A 9,833-nucleotide genomic window follows, 5' to 3' on the forward strand; every position below is an offset into this window, starting at 1 on the left:
AATCAACTCGAAATCACTCGAAATCGGTCCTAATCAACCCAAAACATATCAAACATCCCAAATCAATCATCATTTATCCGCTCCTAGGCATTGTTGTGGCTTTCAGTGTCTTGGAAACCTATCAACTTATCAATCTTATCAATCTGACCTTAGTATTGTCATGGCTCTCAGTACTAGGTCAAAATATCATTCATGTCATTCAATCTTTGACGTTGTTGAGGCTTTCAGTGTTCGATCATGGCATCATCAACCATTTTAATAATATTGACAGTGTCTGTCAGTGTTATTATGATCAAACCTTATCAATCAATTTCAATCCTGTAGCATTTACAATGTCGGTTAAATGTTACATATCAATTAATTCATGTCATGTGTCCTTGGCATGTTATCAATTTTGCTCTATCAATTAATTTGACCATGGCTTTGGTCTACCTTTTCATCATCTTATTCGATATCCATCATCGTCACATTTTCATCAAAAGATACGGTCGCATTCATTTAATTAATTTGGCCAATCATTTGCTAATTTTCTCTATAAGATTAAATAACTCATAATTTAATCCTATTCTTTCTAATTATTCTTCCCAATTATCATCCTCAATTAATTAATTTTATTAATTAATTGATTCATTATCTGCAAATCATGAAAATTCTTAATTTCCTAAGTTCCATTTTTCATCATTAAATCCATTTTCTACTAATTCTTATTTTGTGAAATAAAAGAATTTTTAATTCAAATATTCCATACACTTGGATGTGACACCTCGTGGATCCTCCTTTGACACTTGGCAGAGATTTGTCATAATCAAATATTATTACCTCTTACGCATGTCCCTATTTGGCTTATTCGTCATAGATTCTTGACTTTAAGTGGGTTGAGAAATCTTATGACGCGTCATAGAGTCTCGTCCAAATTTGACTTGCATGTATCATAGAATCTTACTTTTAGCATATTATGTCGTATGCGTCATAAGAATATCTTGCCACATCAGATGTCTGTGGGTGACAAATCCAATGCTCTCACCATACACGAAAATTATAAAATGGACACCCTTCCTCTCATTTTGGGATCCGAATGTTGAAGTTTTGAAAGTCACATTAAATCACACTTCAAGTATTCTCATGGCATTATCCACATCATAGACTTTGGCTTCAACCTTGTGTGCACTATAGGCAACTTTGGAACTACAGTCATTTGGAAAAGAAAGAAGAACATGGGAGCTACAAACGAAAACAAGAGCTTTTGATTATAATTGCTTTCTTTTGTTTAGTTTGGCTTTCATGGTAGACCAATGGGTGTTAACGTATGTTTATTGAGTTTTGTGATTTTCTCATAGTATGTTATGCATTTAGCCCGTTTTTCTGGTCCTACAGTAAAAAATAAGTTATTTTATAATTGAGCCATAATTATAATGAATTAGAAGGTGTAAGTTGGAAGGATGATTACACTTGTAATTTAAAGCACTACATAAAAAGATTCAAGTCAAAAAACTTTACGATTTAAAAATTAATGCAATTTTAAGTTGCTTAGAGACTTCCTAAAAAAGCACTTCAAAGTCAAATTTGAAGCATTAAATTGCCTCGTATGAACCCGAAAAATAGAGACAAGCGAAGTTGGTCCATAAGGCTATAAAGCACTTGGAGAGCTTTTCATAAATGTAAACAATGCATCAATCAAAATCCTAGAGCAAAAGTTATACCTCCCAAAAGTTGGACTACCATTTTTGAATTTTTTTAATTTTACACAAACTTTTAATGTGTTTTCTAAAACCTTTTGTTTTGGCAATAGATGCCAAATGGTATATTCTAAAATGTATTGCTAACTTTAAACCTAATTTAGTTAACTTAAACCCATTTGGCATCAGGAATACAACCGGAATAGGCATATATAAATTCTTAAAATTTTGAATTCTTTGTTTGAATGCATCAAATCAAAATGGTATATTCTAAAAAATATTTTTAACCCTAATCCTAATTTGGTTGAAGGATCTTTCTAACATTGTAAAAAGAGTTTTTAGCAGGGTTTGAAAGAAGATACTAGAAAACGACGATTTTTCTCCAGAATCATCCGACATTATAAGCCTATAGGGCAAGTCTTTGGATCTATTCTCATTGTTGTGAATGTAATAGTAAATCACTTCAAATAATAATATTCCCCTTCTCCTTTTCCTCTTGCATTGTGTTGTGGCTTCATCAACATCACTCCTAAAAAAACAAATAAAAGACGGCCTACATTTCATCGATATTAATTCCCTTGGACTGGCACAAATAATAATGCCAAATTACTTCCTATGAAGAAGAAAAGACTTAAAATTCACTTAACTGGTTAAACAATTCACTATCAAACACTGTTGTCAGATTAGTTTGATACATCCGCTTAAATTTCAAAGAAAAAGTAGAATAAAATCTTATAAAGATAAAAGATGGGTAATGTTTGGGATCATAGAATCATATACAATGACTTATACATGGGTTATGCAGCAACCGCATGTACTTCACTCGAGATCATCCTACAAGATTAAAAATACATCTACAGATAAAGATCTAAAAATCGCTTTCAGCAGAAGATGCCTGCTTAGGATGAGAAACATAATGTAAATGCTATGATAATAAAGCAAACCCACACAAAGATCCAGCAACTCCAAAGCACGTGTCACACTGAAGACAGAGGCATTGTTGTAGCTGAGGGTAAAACAGTCCAAATTTATCCGCTACTGCTGTTTACTCGTGAATGAGCAACAAAACCCTCCAGCCTGAGAAGCCAACGCTGGCTAATCAAGTGCATTTGGTCCGGAGCATGCACTGAGTGCAGGGTTCCAAATCCATTGCACCAGAAACTTCCTCCGAATGCCACGAGTGTTGTAGTTGGCTCCAATTCTGTCAGTGAGGACTTGGCCAGTGAACGATCCGCCCCCGCCTGTGCCATACACTCCCTCACACAGATCTGCTATCTCGGTGGGGGAAGTGGGATCCTCACCAGCATACCACGCATTTATGAGTGGATTGGATGAGAGCTCCGCCAACTCATGCGCAATGACACTGATTATTCCATCGATGCCCACATCGCCATTGGGAGGGGTGAAGGCCTTCATTCCAGTCATGTAGGAGGGCACCGCAAATGGGTACGCACACAGATCGGCACACTGCTTTCCGGAGTTCCCAACCCAGGCATAGGGGAGCGTGTACCCCACTATGGAAGGGAATGTGAAGTAGTGGAATCCACACACGGCCCTACAGAAGTCCTGCACTTGGACATCTCCGTCGGTGAGGAGGAGGTAGAGCCCGTTCTTAGGGTCTATGGGAAGGGGATTGGGCTTTGCAGTAATGGCATTCCTTATCACCTCCTGAACAGTCAACCTGCTCAGGATCTTCCCATGGGAGTACCGGTCCTGGTGCTCACTCGCAATCACCACATTTCTGCTCACATTTGCACCGGTCTGGTCTGTGTACAGCTGCACAGTCCGCCACCATTCCCCAACAGAAGGGCTGCTTCCGCTGGTGTTGGTGTTGGAGATGGAGAGGAGGAACTCTCTGATGACCCTCTTCTCCCTGTTGCTCCATGTGCCATACCAGATCACATGGACATTGATGGCCGATGTGAGAACAGGACCCATGTGGTACCTCATCTTCACGTAAGGCGATGACCCTTCATTCCTCTTCGAGCTTCCAAACAGAAGCCCGGAGGACTGCTCTGTCGCAGTATGGTTGAAATTCTGCGGCCATGGCCTCCATCCTTCCACTGACAACACCAGAGAGACAACAACAAACAATGCTGTTGCCCAGACACCCATTTCTTTTCTCAAGTGAAGTGGGTTCAAAATGCAGTGTTTAGCAAAGCCACATTGGCCCCTAGTTATATAACAAATGCTCTCCTCAACCCTTCTTCTACTTATGGAATCGGGTCATATGGACGAACATAGGGTTTCCCTGCCCACTTGGGATGGAGTGCAGCGAGGCATTCATAGAATCAGATACGGATGGGTATTTAGGGTTTTACGATGGGTCCCAGATTTCTCCTTTTTCTCCGCAGATCCTGAAATTTCAGTTGTCTACAGCTGGGCGGAGGTAGTTGAGAGTGGACGCAGAGAAACATGGGTCTGTAAAGGAGTTTCTAACTTTCTTGTCCCGAGAGAGAGGTGGGGATGGGCAGAGGCGCATCCATTTAATGGAAGCTTACGTGATGTACTTCTTATGCCACTCTGCCTCTGCAAACGGCGGGCCTCCCTTGTCATTTTGTCCATTCCTTCGCTGCTCACCTTCTAAATCGGGGGTTTCAACTCCTCCAACCTTGTATACCATTCGCATTCCCCAATATCTGTTCCACCTGCTCATTCAATTTTAGGTGCTAATAATAATATTTAACGTGAAGATATTATTGTGGGCAGTACCCAATGCATTGGCTACTGCAAAACACTTTCGGTGGAAGTGTACCACACTGAAATTTATCACTTTGGACCAAGTTTACGCGTGATTTTCTCACCCTTGAAATGTACCAAATTTCCTCGGGTCCGTGAGAAGTTTGGTAACATAAAGTGGGCGTGTTCTATGAAAACCGGTTGATATGTGGAGACGATACGTATGCTTTCACACGTCGCTCATTCAGTGTACGAATGGGACAGCTCTTAGGAACCGTTGAACCCAATCGCCATCCTCCAAAGCTTCTTCTTAATTGTGCAGTCTAAGAGGGTTTTTACCATCATTCTAGTAAAGATTGGGCAGTGGATTACAAATTTAAGAAGAGAAAATATGTATATCAGGAAAACTAAAACCTAAAATATATAAATGCTTAGATTTGAGAAAAAAAAGCAAGTGTTATTATGTTTTCAATTTAATTGTTGGAGGATTTGAGCACTTCAATTTTGTAATATTTAATTTTTTAAAGAAATTTCACATCAATTTTAAATATTTTATAGCATTTTACTTGGTAAGTTATTTGCTTATAATTAAGGTTTCAAGTTCAAATAATCAATTATGATGTCACATTAACATGTTATTTTGTGGAGTTGTTGAAAACAACTCAAATAAAAAGTGATACTAATGATCATACAAAAAGGATTCTCATACTCATAGAGTTGATGTGGAATCATATCATCAGTTGCTTTCTACAACTAAGGGCAAATTTCACTGTGGGTAGCCATCATTCTACTAACAATTTTAAAGCCACAATTATTGGTGCAATGTTGTCAAAAATATTAGCATTAAAACAATAAGTATGGAAATCAAAACAATGCACGTGTGGGTATCAAATGAGCAACGTCTCCTATCACAACCATTAGGAGTCGTTTGAGTCCTAGGCCACAACATCAAATATGATGTCACATTAGTATGTGTTTTGCCAAAGTATCTAAAAGAAAGGTGAGACCAATATTGGTTATACAAAGGGATGCCCATACTTCTCCACCTAATGAGGCATCACATGATTGATTGTTTTTTACAATTAAGGGTAAATTATATTTCATAAAGGTGAATCATCATAGCAATAACAAATTTAAAGTCATAATCCTTAGTGCAATGTTGTCAAAAAAATAGCAATTAAATCAACAAGTGTGGTTGTTGCAATAATCAACGAATGTGCATGTTAAGTTAGCAACTATTATTGCAACCATTGGAATGTTTTCAAGTACTTTTGGATTTTGCTTTGCACATTTATTGAGATATTTGTGCAAAAGTATTAGATCAATTATGTAAAGTTTTTGGTTGTTTAGGACAATGGTTAATGATACAATTTGAGTGACAACTTTGAAATGACCACTTTTTCACCCTTTGATATGTGATGTTCTCTCCAAAGAACTTCATTAATACTCAAAAAGCCGAAAAAATTCTTCTATGTTGCCAACTCATTTACAAAGACCCAAAAAATCATCAAAAGCTTATATGTACTTTAGGCTCTATTACTACATGAAGTTACTATAACATTTATTGGTACACCTCCCCTATTTAGGTGAAAATATTAGATAAATATGTGTTGTAATTACTATTAATCTCTTAAATATTTTCTAGTTATTAACTATATAAATAAATTTAATCCACTGACCAATATATCACGTACTAGCCTAATAGTCATCTACTTATATTGTCATAGAATAGAGTGTACAAAATTGTCAAAATTTGATGTAACATTTAAGATTTCTTTATAGACTTGGTAAGCAACATGAAAACAGTTAAAATTGTTGACTATGACTTCAAGAAAAGCACTCAACATGAGGGGAGTCAAAACTTTGAAAGGAAAGTGAAAAGATGAGGAATGTGAAGAGTGAAGATTTGAAAGTCGATCCTATTTGTAGCTTGAATAAGTCTATCAACTCGACCCACACTTTTAATAGGGCGAAGGATTGACATGCTACCAATTGAGGAGAACCCAATTCTGCCTAACTCTAACTCAACTTCTACATCGGATTTGGCTAACCTATTAAGAAGTATTTCTAAGTTCAATCTCCACATGATGCACAAATCTACACTTCCTTGTATTTGCTACAACGTAAGATGCTAAGTGATGATGGGTAAGATTAAGGTAATATAAGGATTTGTTCAAATTCCTTGGAGGCTAGACACGTGTTGTACCAGTCAAGTTGTGATGTTGGACCATCCCATAATGCTTAATATCTTCAGTCGAAACCCCTCTCCCCTCTTGAGTTTTTAGAATAGCTTGCTTGGTTTCTTGGAATCTAGTGTGCGGTTTTATGATTTCAATTGTAGGAGTGAGAGTATTGAAGTAGAAGGTTCAAAGATTATAAGCATCTTAACTATGAGCTAAATTTACTTACTCTTTTAACTATATTCCATATCGCTTTTGATCTATTGTGACTTCATTGTATCTATACACCTACAAAAAGTAGCCTTATAAAGTTATCACCTTAATTTTACAATTAATTAATATAAAGACATTTAAAATTTATAAGTACATAGAATTAGTTTATTTATATATGAAAAATGACTAATGAAAAAGTTTGATACACAACAAGATCAATCAACAATATAAAAAAAATTAAAAAATCAAAGATGCAGAAATCAGTTGATGTCTTATTCAAGATTTGGAATAAAATATAAAGAGATTGACCATAACTTTTTAAAATTGAAAAGATATGAAAATGATGATCCCGTGAAGTGATTAAACTATGTGTTCCATTCATTCATTGCTTCTAACATTATTATATCAACCTTTCTCCCACGTCAGTGTCATATAAGGTGGAGATATTTTTTGTGATTGCTACGTGAGAGGGCCCACCGAACATATAATTGAAGCCGCCCCAGAGAAAGGTAACGCGAATATTTAGAATACTATGTTAAAAATATATATTTTGTTTAATTATAAATAATTTTAATATAAAGAATAAAATAATTTCAAAAAATATTAAAAATAATCATTATATTAGAAAAAGTTAATTTCGTTTTAAGGTTATATATACTAATTTCTAATTATAATTTGACCGGTACAACAAGTCAAATTGTGATAGTACATTTGAAAATTAGAATGATAAATTTAAGAAATGATATCTAATTGATTAAAAAATCATTAAATATTTTTAATACTTTTTATTTTGATATCATAATAATATTCAAAATTTAATTTTTAAATATTAAATATGTAAACTTCAATTTCAAAACAAATATTATTTTTTTATAATATTATATAATAAAAAATTGAAGTAAGCTAAAAAATTACTACTAAATAAATTATTTAAAAATAAATAAAAATATTTTTTCAATAAATTAGAAAAAAATCAACTTAGTTTTAATATTATATCTATATTATTATTATTAATTCTAATTTAATCAACATTTTCTATACTATTTTGTAATGTGTAGTGCCTGCCCCTAAGTCGCATTTCTGTTATCATTGCCAAACTCTTTTAGGCCAATTTATGTTTGATGATTAGTATTATTATTTTAGAGATTATCAGATGTTGTTTTACACTCAGTTTATTATATGATGAGATTACTTGGTACTCTATATTTCATGCATGTATGATGATTATTCAATGGTATCAGTTATCGATGATGATTAGTTAGATGGTTTATTACTCCATGTGCTTCTTATGGATACTTACCCCATACTACATGTGTATGGTGTGCGCGTTTATTTTATTTATGTATGGTGTTTCTGATGTGGTTAAGGAAGGGAGTCGTAGTCACCTGCTAGTTGGGATATACACGATGCACCACTTCCTGCCATTGTCTGTTTAGCTTAGAATATTGTGTTTGTACATGCGTGGATTTTATGCAGGTTGCAGGTACCGGGTATCAACTTCCCTGAATTGCCAGGATGAGCGTACCCTATCGCATTATCTCAATGGTAAGAGAGAGGAGATAAACTCTTAAGTCCAAATCCTAAACCCTTTAGCCAATTGTCCTAATTGATAATTAGGACAAGTATCTGAGTTAAGTACCCTCCGAATGCATCAAATGATGTAATTTCGTGATTATAACCCTTTTTGTTTGATTTAGTATGTGTTTTTCTATGATGAGTTTTCGTATGTTGCTTTATGAGTCCTTGGTGTATTTTCTATTAATTAAGTCTAATTAAAAAGATTAATTAAAGATTTAATTTAATGGAGAATTAATATGATATCCTTAATATTTAATTAATTGAGAAATTAATTAAATAAAAGAATTAAAGTTGGAAATTAAAGTTCAAAGATAAATTTAGAACAGGATAATATTTATTTAATTTAATAATAATATATTTGGAGTTCATTTTTAAATAAATGCTAAATATTATTGTTATTTAAATTAATTAAATATGTTATCAATTAAGTTCTAAAATAAATTAAAAGTCGAAAAGATATTAAATTATTAAGAATTCTAGATCGCATGATCTAAGCATGAGTTTAAATATGAGAATTAAATTAAAAGATTAAATAATAAGAATTAATAACGTTATTTTAATTTCATAAAGTGCACATGAGATTAAAGTAATAAATTAATTTAAAATAGAAGTCAAGTGGATTATTAAATAAAGTTATTTAATAAATCAACTTAATGTGCATGAAAGATGAATGCAAAATAAAATAAAAGATAATAAAGGTTAATTTGGAGTTAACTGAGTTATGCAATGAGTCTTCTCGGGTGAACGCACAATTAGTGCCCCGATTTGAGGAGAATTTGCTTATCACAACTTTGGGGGTTCATTTTTGAGGGACACGAATTGGGACAGGAATTTGGACAAGGAATTTGGGGAAGACAGAAATTTTGGAAGACAACTTTTGGAAGCAAATTTCAGAAGAGGAATTCTAGGAAAGATTTTTAGAGAAAAGTAATTGAAGAGGAGCAAATTCTCTCACAGTTTTTCGGGGGTTTCATGTTAGCATCAGGACCAGGTAGGGTCTTCTGCTTTGATTGTTGATTAAATACGTAATTTCTCTTTCCTGTCTTCTTCGTGTTTGTGGATTGTACATTTGAATTCTTTGTGATGAAAGCTTCAATACTTCAATATTGTAAATTATTAAATGCTTGTCAATATATTCGACATACATAGAGATTAAAAGAGTGATCAGGAATCCTCATTCGATAGATTAAAGAAATTTAGATTTGAATGGGGAAGGGTTGAATTTTAAATTTAAAAAAATTAAAATTATAGATTGAAAATTTGAATGGGTAATATTGTTTTCTCTATTAGATTACATATGTGAATGTTTATAAAAAAAATTAAAATTAAAATTAAAAAAAAATAAAAAAATAATAATAGATTTTTTAATATTAATGGGAGGGGGCGGGAATACCCACACCCCCCCCCCAGTACCTTTTTGGCAGCTCTGCGGCAGGCCGCAGGTGGCCTTTATGAATAAGCCGGCGGGCTTAAAAAAAATACGCAACTTTTTTTTATATATTCGATT

General features: G+C 33.9%; 1 pseudogene across 1 annotated transcript; it reads right to left on the reverse strand.

Annotated features, from left to right (window-relative positions):
- Positions 1–2,382: 2,382 nt before the first annotated feature.
- Positions 2,383–4,899, reverse strand: LOC149578406 (protein EXORDIUM-like 3 pseudogene; annotated as a pseudogene). Its single transcript, XR_016364430.1, has one exon. The product of XR_016364430.1 is annotated as a protein EXORDIUM-like 3 pseudogene (transcript).
- Positions 4,900–9,833: the final 4,934 nt, after the last annotated feature.

This window comes from Cupressus sempervirens, chromosome 1 (assembly GCF_028749045.1).
Source record: "Cupressus sempervirens isolate cs-2001-9-10 chromosome 1, ASM2874904v1, whole genome shotgun sequence".
In the NCBI taxonomy this organism is placed as follows: Eukaryota; Viridiplantae; Streptophyta; class Pinopsida; order Cupressales; family Cupressaceae; genus Cupressus; species Cupressus sempervirens.